Here is a 22,636-nt window from a genome sequence, read left to right on the forward strand (position 1 = left end):
TGTTGATCTTTGTTTTGGGGCTCAATTAATTTTGAAGGGCTACTTTAAAACACACCCCTAGAGTCCTGGTTGAAATAAATTAAAATGCTACTCATATCTAGAACCAGAGAGAGAAAAGAAAGATAAACAATAATATGGGCGACTTTTAATGTGGCCCAGGCACTTGAAGTCCTTTCTCCCTGGATCCAAGGTTGGAAGGCAAAGAGAGAAGAGAGAGAAAAGGCAAGTATAGATCAATTTGCACTGGGAAGTTATGGTACTAAGACTTTTCAGAATTTGTAATAATCTTCATTCTTTTTTATTATTGTGGCTTGATCTAAAATATTTTAATGGTGATAAAGAAGTTGAGGAATGTCAAGGTCTTTGAGCATACCTGTAATTCAATCCTTTTTCCCAAAAGTTGTAAAATCAGATATACAGACAGATCAGATCCACAGACAAACAAATTCTTTAAAAACTGATAGAGATTTTGATCAAAAATATATTTAAGTCCATCTTCTCCCTAAATATAAATAAGTACATGGCTAACCTGTCTCACAAGTAGTAAAGTGCAGATTCAATCTATAAATCCCCTGAAATTTAAAATAACTGCTTATCTAAAAGTCTGCTAACTAATAAAAATAAAACATTAATAACAAAGCAGGAACAGAAAGATCTACAGCTAAATTCCTAACATGATGGCAAGTGTAGAATTTAATGAATTCCAAGGAAAAACAAATAGCTTCACACATATTTAAATTTTTTTATTCAGGTAACCAAATAAAAATGCAGTTAGGTCAGTTAGTCATCATTTCTAAGTTTTTATTTGTTTATTTTTGAATATAGTATGAATTTTATTTGATAATTATTTGTTAATAGTGGTTCATTAATTGTGACAAATATACCTCACTGAGGTAAGATGTTAAAATAGGGAAAACTGGGTGCAGGGTATTTAGGAACTCTCTGTACTCTCTTTGCAATTTTATGTAAATCTAAAACTTTAAAATAAAAAAATTTAAAGTTAACCTATATTTTATTCTAACTCACTTTCTAATCTGTTTTTATTTTCATAGCTACATAATAGTTTTACATATTTATGGGGTACATGTGATACTTTGATACAAGCATACAATGTGTAATGATCAAATCTAGGTAACTGGGATATCCATCACCTCAAACACTTATCATTTATTTGTGTTGGCAATATTCCAGATTTACCCTTCTAGTTATTTTAAAATATGTAATAAATTACTGTTAACTAGAATCTCCCTATTGTGCTACTAATATGGTTTGGATCTGTGTCCCCACTCAAATCTCATCTCGAATTGTAATTCTCACATGTCAAAGGAGGGACTTGTAATCCCCACGTGTTGAGGGAGGGAGATGATTGGATCACGGAGACAGTTTCCCCTATGCTGTCGCGTGATAGTGAGTGAGTTCTCACAATATCTGATGGTTTTATAAGGGCTCTTCCCCTTTACTTCACTCTCCTCTCTCTTGGTGAAGAAGGCCTTGCTTCCCCTTTGCCTTCTGTCATGATTTTACGTTTCCTGAGGCCTCCCAAACCATGCAGAGCTGTGAGTCAATTAAACCTCTTTCCTTTATAAATTACCCAGTCTCAGGTAATATCTTTATAGCAGTGTGAGAATGGACTAGTATAGCTACCAAACGCTAGATCTTATTTCTTCTATCTTTACTGTGTTTTTGTACCCATTACCCATCCCCTCTTTATCCTCCCCTCCTCACTACTCTTCCAAGCCTTTGGGAGCCACCATTCTTTTCACTACCTCCACAAGATCATTTTTTTTTAACTCCCATATATAAATTTTTAAAGCAGTTACACAGATTTAAGGATAAGGTTGTTATCTGATTGATAACAATTCATTGGTTTCTACTTTTTCTCAGTGTGTTCCACTGATCCATCACTGTTGACCTATAAGGATTGGGAAGCCTTTCATTTTGTTTTGCTTCACAGCTTTCATCTGTCCAGCATGGAGTTTTACTTAAGGTCTCCATGTTAGAACAGCTTGTCTCCTTTGAACCCAAACAAATAACATCCATGTATTAATTTTCTACCTGCAATAATAGCATGACAGCCTTGTTGTGGGTGACAGTTGGAATCACTTAACTTAGTTTTAGCTCTGGGAGATAGCTTGCCAATTGTTCCCCTCTTTCTTTTTTCTCAAAAGAGGTGAAAGAGAGGGAGAAGTAGTTCTTGACCCAAGAGACAGATTCAGCTGCTCTCACTAACCATCTGGCCACTATTGGAGAGGACCTAATAGACTCCAGGCAATGACATTTGCCATGCAAGTCAGTTTAATGAACCTGCCACAGAAAGCCCATCTTCAAAAAGCCACCCTATTAGGTCCTGGAGGCATCAGTCCTCAAGAAGGCTAAAAAAGGTGCACATCTCTGTCAGTAACAAAACATAACCAAGCCTCTTCTTGATGATGGGTTAGGGGGAGAAGAAAAGAAAATTCATGAGGAGCTTTCTCAAAATATACCTGACCCCGACCTTCCTCCTGAGATATAGCTGAACTACTAAAAAGAAGTTATATATAAATTGTAAAGCCTGCCTGAATATTCAGATAATCCCCCCACCCCACCCTAGCACCTTTCAGAGTTTCACCTGACTCCTCAAGTTAGTAGTAAGCAGACTTTTGGCATAAGCCACAAAAAGGATAAGTTTGTAGGTCACCTTCTCCAAAATTATTTTTATGAGAAAATGTAATATCTGCAACTGTGTTAAGCATTTAAAAAAAAAAACTATTATTGATTACTGCTTATTTTTTTATGGCTACAATTTCTGAAGCTGTCTAGCATGTATGCAATCCTGATTGTAGTGCTACAATTTTTAGCAAATTTATATGCAAGATGAGTGGAGGGAGAGGGTTGAACTATTTGGGAGCGATGAGTTGCATTTTACCAGAGCACAATTCCCCTTCCCTCAGTTATAAAATTAACCATGCAGGCATTCTTTATGTAGTTAGAGGAGAGAGAAAGCCCATGATCAGCTGTTAAGAGGGCTGCAGGGAACACAGCAGCACAACTGAGATTCGAGGGTAAGGAAAATGTATTAAAAACACATTGTGACTTTCAGATGTCCTTCACCAGTCTTAGACTATAGAAGAGATATAAATGAAAACTCTTATTGCAACTTATCTGGAAGGCAGAGGCAGACAGAGAGACCTCTAATCCATCTCTTTAGTTCCTTTTTCTCTCACCCCATCTCCCACATTCTTTTGGCGTGGCAAGTCCCAAACGTCACATCCCCAGAGGCAGCCTCTGGTAGTAGCAGCTTCGAAGTCCCATCCTGTCAGTGAACGAAGGGGTGACTGGAATTGCTCAGTCTGGGGAGGATTTTCTTAATGCCCATCCATGAATAAGAAAATGGCATTGTCTATATGTTTTAATGTTTTGAAAAAAATGAGACTGGGGTTGAGCTGCCCGACAAAATACAAGACACCCAGTTAAATTTAAATTTCAGATAAACAATGCAGCATATTTTTTGGAAAAGTGTGTTACAAATGTTGCATGGGACATATTAAAAAATATTTGATATGTATCTGAAATTCAAATTCACCTGAGCATCCTGCATTTTTACCTGCTATACCTGGCAACCTTCAACTCAGACCACATTAAAAAACTAGGCCATGACGAAGCAGGTAACTGACATTCAGGGTTTGTACTCACTTTCCAACTGTTAAGTGCTTTCTCTGGGCTCGAATTCACAAAGACCAGCACCCTTGTGGTACCCATTTGATCTGTTCCTACCCCTGAGTTTCACCTCCTCCCCTCTCCCCCGTGCTTTTTAGGAAAGGAATCTGCAGACCGTGATTTTAGAGTAAGATGCTCCATTACTGCACTCAGGGCGGGTGCCTGGAAGGCTGGGAGAGTGCGAGCAGGAGAAAAGAAAACAGACAAAGCAAATTTTCAATACCTCGCATCTTGCCAAGGATGAGCTCTGTTTAGTTAGAACATATTCATTATTTTCACAAAGACCTTTGAGTTCCTTCAGGGAGCCAGCATTCCTTTGTTTTCTCCGCATGATTGCCCACTTGCTGGTGGAATCCCTTCTCAATTTCTACCTGTGTGTCTCCACCCTTCACCATGTAACATATAAGGGTTCCTTTGGCTTTATTTGATATGAATTTATGGGTAAACCAGGTTTGGTGAATTTGTTGTGAATAGTTGGCAATGAAAAATATTATTCCACTACCTGGGACCATCTTCTAGTGTGATATCATAGTGGTCCATGTGAGGGCTTGGGAATCAGCCACACCTTGATTTGAGTCCCTTTTCTGTTACCTACTACCATCTTTGTCTTTTTAGGAAATTAACATAACTTTTATGCACCAAATTTTTTATCTTTGAAATAGTAATAGTAGTGACTTAATTGGGTCTTGGAGTGCATTAAAAAAGAATATGAATATCAAGTGACAAGCAGGATGGGAACACAATGTCCCTCTTTCCCCTCCACCTCCCCATAGGGCTGTATCACAAATAGTTAATATTGTTAACCCAAATTAGAACTCTGGGCTTCTGAATCATACCCTACTCGCTAAATCATTCTGCTCATAAATAGAGATATTTTTATAGATTTTGGAAGGGAAGATTATGAAAAAGGGCTTTGATTCTTACTTAAAAGAAAGAAATTGGCCTAGCATGGTGGCTCACGCCTGTTAATCCCAGAACTTTGGCAGGCCAAGGCGGGAGGATCACGACGTCAGGAGATCGAGACCATCCCGGCTAACATGGTGAAACCCCGTCTCTACTAAAAATACAAAAAATTAGCTGGGCATAATGGTGGGCACCTGTAGTCCTCGGGAGGCTGAGGCAGGAAAATGGCATGAACCTGGGAGGCAGAGCTTGCAGTGAGCCAAGATCGTGCCACTGCATTCCAGCCTGGGCAACAGAGTGAGACTCCATCTCAAAAAAAAAAAAAAAAAAAAAAGAAGAAAGAAAAAATTTAGGAATGACCAGCTGGTCTCCTCATCTAGGCTGGGAAATAAATACCACAGTTATCCTGAGGAGTGAGACATGTCATTTTTTATAAGGGTAGAGGGAAATGGGGGAAGGAAGAGGAATCATAAAACCCTCTCATCTGTTCCTATTCAGACAATGGAATAACTGAAGATTCTTAATAAAGAAGATTTCATCCATTAATTTGTTTCATATTTAGCAATGCTATGTAGAGTTTGAAATATTTTCAGGAATTGAAAAGTGGTAATAAAATTGATGTAAAGTGAAGAAAATTTCAAGGAGGAGATTGATACACAGACAACCCTGCTTGTACTTTATGAATGACTCCAAGTGGATAAGCAATCAATATTTTCCCCTGGAGAAACATGGTGTTGGGACACTATTGCGTTGCTTAGTTCCAGTTCTAACTAGGCTCTAGGAAAGCCCCTAACCAATAAGGGTGGTAAGTGGATAGGTTCTGGAGTCAAGAAATAAGGCTTTGAATAAGTGCTCTGCCACTCACCAGGTATGCAACATTTGGACAATTTACCAAAACCCATCTAACCCCTCATTTTCTTATTGGTATAAAATAGGATTCCAGTAGTGTTCTTCTCTCCTCAGAAAGTGCTGAGTGCCTAATATGTGCTTGGCTGTGTGCTCAAAGTGCTGAGGATACATGAACAAAACAAGATAGACAATGACAGATCGTAACAGCATGAAAAAAATAAATAAGAGGACATGAGAGAGACAAACTCTGTCTCATGAGAGAGAGAGCGGGCAGTTGCTTTAATAGGTGGTCCTGGAAAGCCTGTCTTTCAGATGATATTTCTGCTAAGATCAGAATATAAGAGAGAATCAGTCCTGCAAAGAACAACAATAGCAACAACAATAGCAACAACAAAAAAGGGCAAAAACCTTCCAGGGGATGAAACAGCAAGTGCAAATGTGCTGAACCAAAAAAGAACTTGATGTGTTGCAAAATGAGCAAGGAAGGAGGGGTGTGAGTTGAGGTCAGTGAGAGAATCAAGGCCTTTAGCACATGGTGAAAAGTTCGGGTTTCATTTTAAGTGCAAAGTAAGTCCATGAAGATTTTTAAAGGATGGCATGATCTGATTTATACTTTTGAAAAATCACTGTGGCTGCTATGGGGGAAAATGGACATTAATGTCTGGTACGTAGTGTCAAATAAATGCTAGTAATTAATATACTATTACTTATGTAATGGTACCTCTGCTACACATTATTGTTGATATTACTATTGATTCACACTCAAAGTATTAATGAAAGTGTCCTGTGTATGACGAGCCTGTGCAGAAATTAAAATGATACGGCGACTACTACTAAGTAGGATAAGTTATTCTGCCGCAAATGTTGCTTGTGTGTAGGCTTGAGCAAGTTAATCTCTATGAATTTCAGTCCTTTGGTTTGTAAAATGGTAATAATAGTAAAGCAATTGTAGGATTTAAATGAGAAAACATATATAAAATGCGTAGTAGCGTGACAGATAGTAGGCAAATAACTAATATTACCCATTATTGCCATTTTAAGTGTATACATAAAGGGAAAAAAAGAATTGGCTACATTTTTTAGCTTCAGACTCTTAAGAACATGAAATATATACAGAAATAAATGCATAGCAATTAGTATGAGCATCTATTCTCTTACAATCCTGTATAGCCCTTTCCCTTATTCCTGTCACTATAGGGAATCTCTTCCAATTAGTTCATGGAGAATCCTTACCAAAAATGAGGTAGATCTTATTTTCCTATAACCACAGAGGTGAATATATGGCCCAGAGTTGGACAAACTACGATGTTCCCTTCCCAGCCATAGTGATTGGTTCAGAGTAGGGCATGTGACCCAAGCTTGGCCAGTCAGGGTCTATCCATGGACTTATCTGCCACAGCAATAAGAAAAGACTGTTGCTTTCCTAGAGTGGAAATGCAGATAAGTTGAGTCTAGGGCTACCACTAGCCCTTTTTGCTTGTTGAGAGATAGAGCGACAGAGTCCTGACAACGGTATTTAAGGCTCTGAAACAAACAATACCTAAAACCAGCCTTCCTACCTGACATCTCCAGTTACATGAATCAATAAATTCTCTTTTTGCTTAAACCAGTATGATGAATCAATGATTCTTGTCTAATAGACCCATGCAATTTAAGATCAGTTCTGGAAGTACATTCATCCATTTGGGGCACAAATTTGCTGTTCCCCAAAACAAATCCTTTACTTGGTTTAGGAAAAGGATTGAGAAATAGTGTTAGGTGCAAAAGAAGTGTTGATAGTTAAGACTCTATTATCTAATGGAAAGGTAGATGGGAATGTTTCCCTTCCCAGAGCCCTGCTATTCTTCCTACTTTTCATCTGTCCTCTCACCTGACACCCGAATGCCCTCATGTGTCGGGTCACCTTCAGTTCTGAGAGCTTTCTGAGTCTTTTCTGCTGCCTAGTCCATCTGCTGTTGATGCCGCTCCAGCTGTTACTGCTGAAAGCTGAGTGCAAAAGTTTTAAATACACTGCCAAGTGTGTTTAAGGGGTTTATATGAATGAAAAAAGACCAAAAAAAAAAAAAAATGTGGATGAGTCCTAAGAGGATTTCTTCTTTCTCACTTCTAAAGCATTAACAGAGTTTGGAAATAAAGTCTGCTATATTTAAGTTCTCAATAAATATTTTAGGAAATCAAGATAGCTTCAAGAAATGTATAATTTTAAGGCCTTACCTTCTTATGAAATCTCACAGACATTTCATATGATTTAGTTTAATACTGTGTCAAGATATTTATCCATTTATTCAGGCAATAAAGCTACACATTTCCAGGAATGAATTTAATTAAGCACAACTCTTCCTTACTGCCTAGCACCCCTCCTTTAATGCTTACCATGCTTTTGACCCCAACTCACACTCTGCATGCACGTGAGATAGCATGATGTAACAAGAGGTAGCACAGTATAATAAGAACATATGGGCTTTGGATTTCCTATTCCCAGATCTCTGCCCACACGTCCTAGGTCTATCGATCTTGGGCCAGGCACTTCACTTCTCTGTGCATTGGCCTTCTCGTCAGGAAAATATTACCTATCCTGTAAAGTTGTTTGTATTTAAAAATAGTATTAATACCGGTGTGTTGTGATATAGTTTGGATATGTGTCCTCGCCCAAATCTCATAGTGAAATGTAATCCCCACTGTTGGAGGTAGGGCCTAGTGGGAGATAATTGGATCATGGGGGTAGATTTCTCATGAATGGTTTACCACCATCCCTCTTGATACTGTTCTCATGATAGTGAGTGAGTTCTCATGAGATCTGTTTGTTTAAAAGTGTGTACTACCTCACCCGTTGGTCTCTCGCTACTGCTTTCACCATGTAATGTGCAAACTCCTTTTCACCTTCTGCTATGATTGTAAGCTTCTAGAGGCCTCCCCAGAAGCAGATGCTTTCAGTACAGCCTGCAGAACCATGAACCAAATAAATGTCTTTTCTTATAAATTACCCAGTCTCAGATATTTCTTAATAGCAATGCAAAAATGGCCTAATACATGATGTCTCATAGTGTCTTACATATTATAATAGATTATTTCCATCAGTAGCAGAGTATAGTGGTTAAAAGCTCAGGCTCTGTCTGGGTGCAGCGGCCACACCTATAATCCCAGCAAGTTGGGAGGCCGAGGCAGGAGAATCACTTGAGGCCAGGAAACTGAGACCAGCCTGGGCAACTTAGTGAGACCCCATGTCTACAAAAAATAAAAATAAAAAATTAGCCTGGATGGTGGTGCATGCCCATAGTCCTAGATACTCAGGAGGAAGGCTGAGAAGGGAGGACTGTTTGAGCCCAGGATTTCAAGCCTGCAGTGAGCTATGATTGTGCTACTGAATTCCAGCCTGGGTAACAGAGTGAAACCCTGTCTCTTTAAAAACAAACTAACTCAGGTTCTGAAATCCAACTGCTGGGGTTTGAATCCCAGCCTCTTCACTTACTAGCTTTGTGGTATTAGGCAAGTTGCTTATCCTCTCAAAGCTGCAATTTCCTCATCTTTAATGGGGAAATATTGATAGTATCTATCTTGTTAGTGTGCCATGGAGATTAAATGAAATGTTGGTAAATCATCATTTTTCTCAAACTTACTCAGTGAAATAGTAGCGAATTATCACAAAAGCAACATTCTAGTTATAGGATAACATGAAAGGGGAATTAAGAATTTTTGAGTATCTAGTATGGACCATGGCTCATGACTAGAGCAGTGAAAAAACTTATCGTGGTGTTTACACATCTGCATTCATATAGCATTGATACAACATTTGGGTGCTTTATAGTAATAAATCTGAAAACTAGCTCAGTGTTGTGGCCAGAGTAAAGTAATAGTTTTTAAATTATTTTTTCTATTCATCCCTTTACAACTAGAGCAAGATGTGTCAGGTGTATCATACATTTCCAAACATTGTCATGTAAAGAGGACACTTTAAATTTTCATTAAATCTCATAGTGATAGTTATAAATGATAGGATAAATTCCATTTCAAAATAATTACCAATATTTTCTGTAAATTCAGTAGATTCTTGTAAGATTTATATTTTGAATACATTACAGAATATCATACATTATATATAGAGAGTATTTCTTGCCTACCTGTGCCTTCTAATTAATCTTACAATAATATTAACAAAAGGAAGATATTTCTAGTAGTGAAGATCAGTGTACGTGCAGAACCATATTATTACAACATAGGAATCTGTAAGCACGATAAAAAACAGCCAAAGGACATGCATCAGAAATTAAATACAGTGGAAAATATGGCAATCATTTTAATTTACTGAAGCAAGCACCTACACAAAGCAAGAACACAGAGCAGAGATACAAATGCTCTAGAATAGAGCTCAGGAAAGTAGTGTAAGAAGAAAAATAAATGGAAATAAATGTGGAATTAGAAAGACAAAGGAGAATGAACATTGCTAAAAATACAGCATGGGTCATAAAAAGTGACCAAAATAAAATAGGTAAAGAGTTTTCAAGGATTAGATAGCAAATTACAGGTATAGAAGAGAAGACAGGCACAGGAGATCCCCAGAATGCATAAATTGAGTCCCAAGTGTTGGTTAGAAAAAGGTGATGTTTGGTTTGAAGACTAATGAGCTAGAACTTGCCTGTGCCACCCTCATATGCAAATGTCCCACAGACTGTTGGAAGTGCAGGTCTGTTACTCAGGGAAGAGATGAATGCTACTTCACTGTTACGTTTGTTTTTACATTCAGAGAGTGGCCTGGGTAACCTACTGCACAGCAAAATAACCTGCATGTCTGGCTGGTCACAATTCCATCCATTATAACCACTAATACTCACAGGTAAAGAATGAATCTTCATCTTGCTTGCTTGCTATGTTATTTTTCTCCAACTATTCAATTAATATTTTATTACATATAATAATAGTAACAGAGATAATTCAGATGGATAGCATTCCCAGAATGTTCACAAACATCCTCTAAATAAAGCTTTTGTCACCTTAGAGCATAAAATGCCTGCCTAGAGCAATTACATGACAAATACAACTTTCACATACTGACATCTTCCCTTCCTGTGCACTGGAGAGGGCATAATGGGAACCAAACGGCCAAAGGGCAAGGAATAGGACAGAAAAGGCAGGCACAGAGGGCTTGAGCTAATAGCCAGATATAAGTAACCTTTACTCCAAGATGCTGACATCCATTTAATATAGGCCTCTGAAAATTGCTAGCAGTTTGATATGGGATTTTAGAAGTCATATGTTTTGAAACTTAACTAATCCCTTGTTTTTAATTTAATTTTTATGCATGTGTAACAAAGTCAAGCTACATTAATTAGGTTAAATTTCATGACCACACACTTTATACAAGGAAGTCAGGACAATGGAAAACAATTTTTCTCTTCATCTTTCTAAGGTACATGGATTAAGGACTGAAAAAGCAGCCATTTGGGTTTGGACACTGTCAGTTTATTTTAGTATATAATTTGTCCTTTGAGGCATGGTGAAACATTTATGATTTCAAGAACTAGGGCAACTAAAGGTGGAAAAGTAGAAATGGCTCTTTACTTATTTATGTGCATGCTCTGATTGAAAGACATACAGGGAAGAATTTCAGAACCTGTGGTCTAATACCATACTATGTGATTTTGGATCCTGGCTCTAACTCTTACTATTTATATGACCTTGTGTAAGGCAGTTAATATCTCTGTACCTCCATTTCCTCATCTGTAAAATAAAAATGATCATGAGCCTATTTTGGTGACAATTAATTCTCATAAATCACTCATAACAGTACTCAGCACATAACATGCACTGAATTAATTTTAACTCCCATTAATTGCATCTTTACAAGCAATCAGAAAATTATACTTTCTTACTGAAAAATACGATCTTAGGTATTGTTGACAGTGTACCAAAAATTCAGTTAAAGAATACTTATATTTCATATTCATAGTTCAAATATAACATTTGTGGGAGTTTCTCTACTCTCTGAGGGGTTATAGGCACATGAAATGCTCCTGGGTAGGGGGTAAGTGTAGATAAAATTGCATGAAAAGTTTTGTTTTATAACATGTATACATTATCACACATTATTATATTTAAATCTCTCAGCAACACAATGAAATAAATAGGTATTACTATTATCTCTGATATGCATTGAACTGTGTTCATCTAAAAAATGATATATTGAAATTCTCACCCTCATTACCTCAGAACATGAACTTATTTGGATGTAGAGTCATTGAAGATGTAATTAGTTAAGATGAAGCCATCCTGGAGCAGGTGGGCCTCTAACCCAGTGTGACTAGTATCCTTATAAGAAGATGGTTATGTGAAGATGGAGATACACAGGAAGAACACCATGTCACCACAAAGGCAGAGGTTGAAGTTATACTACTCCAAGCCAAAAAATGACAAAGATTGCCAGAAAACCACCAGAAACTAGGAAGAGGCAGGGCAAGAGTCCCCTCCAAGCTTCAGAGGGAGCATGGCCCTTCAGAGGGAGCAGACTTCAGACTTCTAGCCCCTACAATTGTGAGACAATAAATTTATGTTGTTTTAAACTACCCAATCTGTGGCACTTTGTTTCCACATCCCTAGGAAACTGAAATAATCCTCTTTTCACAGATAAGGAAACTCAGGCCTAGAGAGTAAGATCACGCAACTAGTAGGTAAAGGAAACCATTTTTGCATTCAAAGCACAACTTTTTCTATTGGGACATCTTGTCTCTTTCCATCATTCCTTTGCACACTGTTCACTCCAGCCATGCTCTTCAAATAACCCTTCCTCAAACATGCCAGTCATGGACCCTCCTTATCTTTGGTCATAGGGAAAAAATATATATTTATTTGTCGGCTCCCCCATGCCAGGCATCTCACTGGGCAGTTTTCATATGCAATGTTCTCTCAGTCTTGCATATGAAATGAATTTTCTGCCATTTTTCCTACATGAAAATCCTCATTCTTCAACTGCCAAGTGAAATTCTCCAAATCCATCAAGCTTTCCATCTATGTTGTCAGAATTATTTTTTTCTGTTTATTTCCATTGATCTCTAATTTTTGTAGGTGATTCATAGTCTATAGCATTCTGTCAATTTCACTGAATTTTAAGATCTTTAGAGACAGGGTCAGAAATGTAATAGCCCTTTAAGGAACAACAGACAAAGTCACTAAAATTTTTACTTAGACTCCACAATCTGAAATGTAGCCTTTCCTGATTTACATATGCCATATGCAATCTTTGTCTTATTTTCCAAACCAAAAATTGGTCAGCAGGCTGTTAAGAACAGAAGAAAGAGCGAAAACTTCCCGGATGGTATATGAGGCCTGAACGTTTATTAGTTTTTGTTATTGTTTTTGTGTTTAAATTGGTTCTCTATTTACTGTACCATTGACCTCTCTTCCTCACTCTCACACCTTCTGTTCAATTTGAAATTTCACTGAATGTTTAGACATCCAAAACTGAGAGCTCACTCAGTTTCAACACTCAATAAAAAGGTGAGATAAAAGCTTAAACTTTCATAAAGTAAAAGTCAAAATTTGTACTTTAGAACATGGTTTCAGAAAATAATAACAACAATATAGGAAAACAAAGGAAAATCAAAATCTGAATGATTTAGTTAAAATTGTATTGAAGCAATTTGATTTTGGCAATATTGTTCCCTCTGAAGAAATTGTAGGAGGGGGTATTAGGTCGTTCTTGCATTGCTATAAAGAAATAACTGAAACTGGGTGATTTATAAAGAAAAGATGTTTAATTGGCTCATGTTCTACAGGCTGTACAGGAAGCATAGTCCTGGCATCTGCTTGGCTTCTGATGAGGCTTAAGGAAGCTTATAATCACGGTGGAAGGCAAAGGGAGAGCCAGTGTCTTACATGGTAGAAGCAGGAGCAAGAGAGAGAGGGCGGGGGAGGAAATGCCACATTTTACAACCACCAGATCATGTGAGAACTCACTTATTTCAAAGACAGCACCCAGCCATGAGGGATCCACCCCCATGACTCAAACACCTCCCACTAGACCCCACCTCCAATAGTAAGGATTACAATTCAACGTGAGATTTGGGCAGGGATAAATATCCAAAGTATATCAGAGACTCTTCATAATTTGAATTCTGTAAATTTCATTTCTTGTTCATAATTTTCCCATAAAATTTATGCTAAAAAATTCTTAATACCCACACACACTTAACACATTAGGCCAGTAACTGGCACAAACCATGACTTACCATATTAAGCCGAGTCAGGCTGATCTCACTGCTGCTTTGAGGTACCCATATAATGCTGCAGAACTACTGCACATTGCAGGTGAGCTAGACACTGCTGCGCTCACCACGCAGGTTCCCAGAACCGGGAAAATCCTTTTGCTGTAGAACAATTTGCATTACAAAGAGATGCTAATACCTAAAGCGTAAGTGTAACTGAAATGCTTAGCTTTAAGCCAGGCTGTGCCTTTGTAGACGTAGGGTTATTTAAACTCCTGTAGCATCTTTCTTCAGAGTAATGAGGAACTTGACAAATAATATAAATATAATTTCATGACTGGCATGCAATAATAATCAAGATAAAGTTTAAATGCCAGGCAGACGACATATAGCTAGGAGTGCTGCCCAATGCCTACCCCAGAGGAAATCAGAGTGGCTCTTTGAGTAAAAGAATGTGAAGTTTCATTTACCCAAGACCTTTCTGTTTTCCTTCAGTTTGATTTAACAGAATTATGAGGGGGGAAAAATGAGAGGAAGTCAGACACTCACTATAAATGTTTATACTTATGCAGGTCAGTGTCACCAAGTAGGTTGCAAAGTCTTAGGAGGGAAACTTGTTTTCATTACCTTTACATGTCTGTAACACTTAGCATAATGTCTGGCATAATGTCTGAGCAATTGTAGGGTGCTCAGGGAATGCAATGATTTTTCTACCCAAATTTTCCTTTTACCATATTTGTTCATGTGCTTCTTCAATTATACATTCATGTAATTTTACTTAAATTTTGTTTTGCTTTGGTAATTGAGTAATTAAAACAAAGTATGGTGAATTGGAGTTTAATTATCCTTGTGGTATGTTTTAATATCTTCTTAACATAATAATAGTATAATGCCAGTTAAGAAAGTGAAACCATCTGGAGAAAGAAGATGGGGTTAATATGTCACAAAAGTATATAATAAAAATTGATTTTCTTATGGGAGTGTATAATATTTGCAAGGAAATTATTTGCAAGGACTGAGTAGAGTGTAAATGTTGAGTAAATGTATTTTTGGTTATTACTCTTTCTGCTGTCTTTAATACAATTGATGCTTCTGAACATTTCTTCTTCTATCATGTTGTAAGTACTGAGTTCTTTTCAGTATGTATTTATAGCCTCTTCCAATGTTTTCTGCTATTTTAGAATGATAGTGGTACCAGGCAATATATTAACTCTCTTAGTTCAATCCCATTTCATATTTCCCCATTAATCTTGTTCAGGATTTCTGTCAGGATCTTCTCAAATGCATTGTGATAAAGCAGGATTCATATCACTGTTTACAAAACTTCATTTGGAATCACAATATTTGTTGGCAGATTCATGTATGTCTCCCAGCGGATTTAACCAGAGCTAGTTCTGACTTATGGAACACAGCTTGAATTACAGAAGCCACTATTTACAGACTGAAGAGGTGGATTTCTTTTTTTTCTTCTCTTGTCATAAACATCCAATTTCTTCTACAAGAAGAGGCAAGAATGCTGTGGTTAGGTTCTTGTGGAAAAAAACATAAGGTAATAAGTAAAAAAGAGAAGAAAAAATACAGAAAACGGGACAAAACATGGATAAGAGGCTTGAAGAACTGCTGATGGGAACTCAAGAAAGCAGGTGGTGGAAAGGACATTTTGCAGAATCGAGTGGATACAGCTGATGAAAAGAGTGGTGTGGCATTTTCCCAAGATATTGTGGTTACTGCTATCTTATCTGAAACATAATAAATAAATCTAAAATTAAATGTTTCTAAGTCTTGGCATAATGAACAAAGTATAATAAGATCTATGGATATTGCAATTGGGACTGACAATGGAGTTTGATGCTCCAGATAATTATTGCCTTCTACATGGTTTACATCTAAAGGAGGTTTTTGAGACGGGATTTTTTTATTATTAATGCATGTTTCATGGGCTGAATTGTATCCCCCTCCAAATTCATATGTTGTAAGCCTAACCCCCTGTACATCAGAATATAATTGTATTTGGAGATGATCCTTTCAAGATAAGATTAAGTTAAAATGAAGCCATTAGTGTGGGCCCTAATCCAATTTGACTGATGTCCTTATACAAAGGGAATTTGGACATACAGAGACACCAGTGGTGCGTGTGCACAAAGGAGAGACCATGTGAGGATGGAGGGAGAAGGCGGCCATCTGCTAGCCAAGGATACAGGCCCCAGAAGGAACCAAACCTGCTGACAGCCTGATCTTGGACTTCTAATCTCCAGAACTGTGAAAAAGAAATCTCTGCTGTTTAAGTCATCCAGGCTGTGGTGTTTTGTTATGGCAGCCTTAGCAGACCAATACAGTAGGCATATAGTTTTAAGAGTCAAACAGTTCAGTTAGGCTTAAGAACATCCCACAGCCTCTGGTTCCACCCCCTGTTCATCCCAATTCTCACTCTCAATGGCAACCACTTTCAGCTGTTTTAGTTGTTTCTTATGGTGTATACTTCTTTATTCTCAAATAGCATTTTATACTATTTCTTAATTTTTTATTAAACAATATCTGACTTCCTACTATGGAAGATGAAGATGTAGCTCCCCAACAGCTTATTCCACTATCACAAAACACACCCACCTACACGTGTTGCTTCCCCAATATTCTCAATAGTGTTGCATCACAATATTTAGTGTTCTCATTTCTATGCCTATTTAAATATTATTTATAGTTGAGACATGTAGAACAACGTGATTATATTTGTACCATATATTGTTCTCCCTGGAGTTAATAATTGCCTCACAGAATGTGCATAAATAGCTTTGCGCAGTGGCAGTATCATAGCCACTGAGGTTTATCTGAAGCACGATTATTACTAATTGAAAACAGAATGTGCATAAATAACAAGTCAGTTATTCCTCCAGGAAGATCTCGCAAGAAATCAAGGCTAGCCTTATCTTTGAAGTATCTCCACAATCATCTGTGGGGTACATAATCTACAGCTGGAGATACTTAAGGCTTTTTATTTTTGTGCCTGGTATAAGATGGCAGATGTGTTGCCACAGCCAGTATAATGATGCCTCTAGGGAGCAACGGTAGCCATCCAGGAGGTACAGGCTTGATCAGACTTTGATTCCAGTCAGTCTCATCAGAGAATGGTCTTTTCTCCATTGTTAGTCACTGAGGTCAGTGAACGACTCAGAGACTTCAATCAACAGCCACAATTTGTTTACCCTATTTATGGTCTCAAAGATGGATAACATTACTTTTCCAGTCTGTAGTTTTCCAAGTGTCGAACCAAAAAGCTAGGCCAATGGAAATCACCCAAGAATCAGTAAAACTATAACAAGATTTATCAAGGGGAATATTGGCCAAGACTATGAGAATAGCCTTGAGTTCTGCCCACTGAGCCAAGTGGCCACATTCATTTTTGATTTTGCATGACTGGCGCTTCATATGTACAGCTGCAGCAGTCCAGGGGACATCACTGGGTTTCAGCCCAGCTGAACTATTATTGAACCAGGCCTAGGCATTTATGGGAACTGCTGAGCCAGCAATGTGGTTCAGGCAATAGAGTGCCTCCTTTTTACCTAAAGCTGAGATGCTGCTGGGTTCAGGCCAGCTACGTTCTTGAATAAACATTTCTATCTAACAATTGAGGCTTGCTTGTCTTTTCCACCTTTTAACACAATTGAGTCCAAGTTGACTTACCCCAAAATAGAGACATTAGGCCAGCCACAAGGCTTCTATGCCTCAGATATTCAGTTTCAACAAGAATACAGTAATTTACAAGAGCATGTACCTGGTATCTGCATCTAAGAGACAAAGATCTCCAAACCCCTTAGGGGTGCCTCTGGGTGAAGGCTGTCTCCTTTTGCCCAGAGGATCCAATTGGTAAAAATCATCAGTCACAGTCATTTAGCTCAAGGGGTCGTTAGGTTTGTGAGACACTAAAGGTACTACCACCTCTCTATTTGTGGCTCTTCTGAATTGGGAGATCCCTTATGATATTTATGAACATTCCTAGTACAGGCATACAATACCAATTATATATTCTGCGTGGAAGCCGCAAAAATAGTACATTAAATTCTCCCAAAGAAATTGACTCACAGCACCACTTTAGCTTCCCTTTCCATGGTGAATTCCATCCAAACCCTATAGTTGAATTTGGATGTCCCCTCTCCTAAGCAGGACCAGATGGGCTGGTGGGCCCCGTATCCAACAAAGCCTTAAACATTTGATTCCCTTGCCTCCCCAGCATACTCAGACGTGTGTGTATAACCTTCAGTTCCCCTTGAGGACAAGCTGGCCTCAGCCCTGCCCCTAAACATCTTTTTCCTTAAAGCAGCTGAAATTGGGGTAGCATGGGATGGAGGGGATATGGAGTGGGGAGAGAGAGGTTGCAGGGAGAAAGGGGTTCTATGCCATGAAAACAAGGCATTGCTCTCACTTTTCATTTCAATCTATGCAGCCACTAGACTTGTAGACTTCTTTGGGTCAGTTTCTCATTCCCCATGGGACACCTGCATCTGATTACAAGCCAAATTCAGGGCAGTAAGAGCCTGAAAACTAGTGAATGCCTCACCTATGGTTTCCAACTGGAGCTTGTCTGTCTTAGGGACATCTATCCAAGAGGGACAAAGCTTCCATACAGCAGCCAATATTCCCTGCAAAAATATTCTTAGATATTTTATTGTCTTCTCTGAATGGATCCAGGTTTGTCATGATAGATTGCAGGAGAAGCTGAGCCTTTAGATGGCCTTGCTCTTGACATTCACCTTTAACAAGAATTGCATGCTTCTCTCATTTTCCAAGCAAATCAGACTAAGTTCTTAAAATTGATTTGGTTTCGGAAGTCACATATTTCTCGCCTTTCTCACTCAGCGAGGGTATGCGATTCTGGAACTGTTTTCTGATAGGGAAAAACCTCTGCCTACACAGAGTGAATCTTCATAATACTTTTAACAGTTGGGCCTACGAACATCCAAATTGTCAAGGAAGTCTCCTGTGCGAAACAGAGTTAACAACTAGGGCACTATATCGGCAGTTGTCTTTAACCCTATTTCCTATTCTTTGGTCAGCAACCACCACCCCAGTTCCTTCTCATTAATAGGCAATAAAGTGGAGAACCTTGTATAACCTGGTTGACATATAGTTTAGTCAACATCTTTGTTATTGATACCTATGGATTTTTTTCCAAATTCTATTAATCAGCTTGTGAGACCTTCATCCTTCCTCATCCAGAAAGCCCTACCACTCACTGTTCCAGCTGCATTGCCAAATTGTCAAGAACTGTGATGGATCTGAGACTTTACACTACTGACAAGCTAACAAGTTATCCTGGCTCCTGCTCTAAATCATAAAGTGAAAATGATTTCCAGGCTTGGGTAATTCCATAGTTTCTACTTCAAATCAGCAGTTTCCAAAAGTATTTATTCAGACTAAGAATCAAGAAAATATTGTCATAGTAAAATAATATTTGTTATATATGATACAATATCAAATCAGTGACATTACTTTACTGGAGATTTTTAAATTATGTTGCTGATTCATTACTATTAAGCAGAATAGAAAATATTTCGAAGAAAAAAAAGTAAATTGAAGGAATAACCTGAAGTTGAATTTCTATTTCGAAAAATTTTCTCGTGTTAAATAAACTTATCTTAAAATAAATCTTCTTCATTTTAGAGGTTTACTAAAATGTTCTATAATTTTATTTTACAGTCAGAGGATGACAGAAAAGAGAATGGTGTGGATATTCTGGTACCACCGTCATTCATAAAAGGAAAAGATAATGAGATCTAAAAAAAACTGTCAAAATTTTCTTCCATTCATCAGTGCTGCAGAGCTAGAGAAGAAATAGAGCTATGCAGTATAACTGCTGATTATTTTATGATTTCATCACCAAAAGAACAGAAGAGAAATTAATGGGGATACCAAATAGGGAAAATATGCATTTATTAAGTCTCCTTACATTTTATTATACTATATAAATATTTTTAAATCAACAACTTCTGGTTAAGTCAATAGACTATCAACTAAATTTGCTTTTTATGTATTCAAGGATAAAATAATTAATCCGATTCTGCCAAACACTTGACATGTTTCTGGTATAAAGGAGGATTTTAGTGCACAATATTTAAAAACCATGTGGGAAGCACTTTTTATATGTAATGCTTTGTTAAGATACTATCAGTGGGAACAGGGCAGCTTTTTCAGTAGAATTTTTATTGCCATACTATTTTTAGTCATTAAAGATATGTCCACAAGATCTTATTCCAATCTGACAATTGACATCACAATGTGAATTAAATCAGTTTAGTCATTTTTAAATGCAGCTGAAGGGAAACAGCTCTGGATATTTCAAACATATTACTGTTTCTCTTTCACAAAATTTAATTTGTTTCTTAACTGAACTAGAGCCTCTGGGCGTTTGTAGAGGGAAAATAAAACCTCCAAGACTGTTTTATTCTGTATAAAAGCCGCTGTGCTCAGAATGAACCCGGAAAGACATTTAAAGGTGAACAAACGACATAGCCAAGCATACATTTCTTATGATGCAGTAGGAACCGTAGTTGGCACATTAACCATCACTACCCCTGTATGTGGTATGTATCCAGATAATTTCATATGTTGGAAATGCTACCTAGGCAGCATTGGCGGTTCCTACCTGAGACAGCTAATACAGGGTATTATCTGAGGCTGCCAACATGGATGAAAATTATACTTTGGAAAGTTTGCACTTAGTCACAATGCAAAATGAGGACAGATTTAAACATGACATTTTGCCAGTCAGGAGACTTTCTAGAAGATGAAAGACTGGTGAAATAAATCTCAATGTTTTCATAAAAAAAAAAAAAAGAGTATGAGGCTTTCAGACTTTCACTCTTTGTGAGGCCTGTGATTTGATTTTCCATACATGGTGTACAAAATTTTCAGGAGGCAGTAATACAATTACTGGGAAATGGGTTATCTGAAATCCTCATAGCCTTATATCTTTGAGGACTACTTCTTATTCCATGGGGTGTTCCAAGATATAATTTTTGACATGAGTTTCCTATGTTCAGCTACTTGAAGCACTCCAAATATTCAGAGACAATTTTCAGCCTTACCAGAAAGAATGGCTTGCTGATATTAAAAATTAAAAACTTGAAAATAGAGAGGAGAGATAGAGTTCCCAGTATTCCCAGACAGACTTGAAACAGGCAAAGGGGTTGTTTATAGAATCATCTAACAATAACAGCTGCTATTTATTGTGTGCTATATCCAGTGATGTACACACGCACACACACACACACACACACACACACACACACACAAATAGACTGATAATCTCTAATTCTCAGCAGATCCTATTATAACCCTTTTACAGATAGGAATAATGAGGCTCATTAAGACTTAGTAATTTGCAGAAGACCATCTAATCAGTAAGGCAGAGAGCCTTGAACTGAGGATATGTCTAAAATGAGGAACTGAAACATCAAGTCCCTTCTAAGCTGACACCCCAACTTCCTGGCAATGCAAGACCACTGACTAGCTCTTTAGCAGGAGTTACGTGGAGTCAAGAAAAGAAGTGTCTCCTCATGTTTCATCTTCTTACTCAGCCAGTCTGCCACAAATTGAGGAGACTTCAGCGGATGGCTGTGGAATGATTTTAATTACCACCCTTACCTGCCAGTGACAAAAGTGGCAAGGACTGCTAGCTTCCAGGAACAGCCATTGCAATTGTGTTTGTGAAAAGTGAAGGGACTTTGCCAGGCAGTTTAAATTGAAACATGATCAACTACCCACAGAGAGTTAGTCCTAGTGCCAGAGGGACCACTTAAAGTGGCCTAGCTATAAGAAGACATATTCCTCCACACTATGTCGACATATACTAAGAGAGGTGCTGGTGTCTGTTTGGGGAGAAGTTTGCAGAAAGGGAGAAATGCATGTAATCCATTGGGACTGGTTCCACTTTCTGTAGATGATAGAAATTGAAGAGAGAGAAGCAGAAAGCTATTTTATCCATATATAAGTTTAAAATTATAGACTCAAGGAAAGACAGGCATAGGGAGGGCTGAGTTGGGGAGGCATGTGAATGAATGTGAATTGGAGAAAGAGAAAATGTGCAAAAGAGAGCTGGAAAAGTATAAAAATAGAAGCCTGCAGAAAATTATTTTGATCACTATAAAACAAAACTAACAGACTGATAGACCTGGCTAAAATCAAAGCAGTTCATAAATCTGATACTGAAAGGACTGAAAGGACATTTTCACAATACTACTTTGATTCTCTATTGCCTGCTGCATGAAACTCAAACCCCTTAGCTTAACATCGAAGATCTTCCAGTGCTCTTGACAATTACGCCATTCTGTATGCTGAAAATTTCACTAGTAAGTTTTCTAAATGGGCAGTGAGGTGACAGACTTGTGTTTTAGAAATATCACTGGTAGCATTATGGATTATTGATGGAATAAAATAGGAACCATGGACAGGGTGACTATTTGGGAAACTAGTGCAGTGGCTTGGTCTCAAAGATGATGAGGATATGAACTAAAATAGTGAAAGTGGACGTGGGAATTGTGCTGGACTTGGATTTCAAAATGCCAACTAAAATTTATTCAAGTTTATTCAAATACAGAATATTTTGTCTCTAGGCTATTTATGTAGAACCTGGAGTCTCCACTTAAGATGAAGACTTGGGAGGAGAATGACAGACTTTTCTCTGCTGGCTGGCTCATAGCCCCTATAGAGTTGATGATGGCACTAGCCATGTAGATGATAAGCTAGATCTCAGCAGGTTTTCTGGTCTTATACACAAGTGAGCAGATAGTAGGTGGTCTACTTATGAAATTTCAAAGTGGAAGAAATGTTTGAAGCTTCTCAGTCATGGATTCTATTCCTCACTTGCAGTTTTATCTACTCAATTGGACATACGCATAACACATAAAAGGATAGGCAGAAGCCTGGCTTAAGAGACATATTCTCCACCCAGGCAAAGGGCCTGTTTGACTCATCTCTGTGGCCTTCCTTTCCACTTTTCT

General features: G+C 37.9%; 1 protein-coding gene and 1 pseudogene across 11 annotated transcripts in view; both read left to right on the forward strand.

Moving 5' to 3' along the window:
* The window catches only part of GRIA4 (glutamate ionotropic receptor AMPA type subunit 4), a 375,233-nt gene that overhangs the window by 201,108 nt on the left and 151,489 nt on the right, over window positions 1–22,636 (forward strand). The gene's annotated exons all lie outside the window — the stretch shown is intronic.
* LOC112441339 (U4 spliceosomal RNA) lies at window positions 16,429–16,620 on the forward strand (annotated as a pseudogene).

The sequence above is a fragment of the Pan paniscus genome, chromosome 9 (genome assembly GCF_029289425.2).
Source record: "Pan paniscus chromosome 9, NHGRI_mPanPan1-v2.0_pri, whole genome shotgun sequence".
Lineage (NCBI taxonomy): Eukaryota > Metazoa > Chordata > Mammalia > Primates > Hominidae > Pan > Pan paniscus.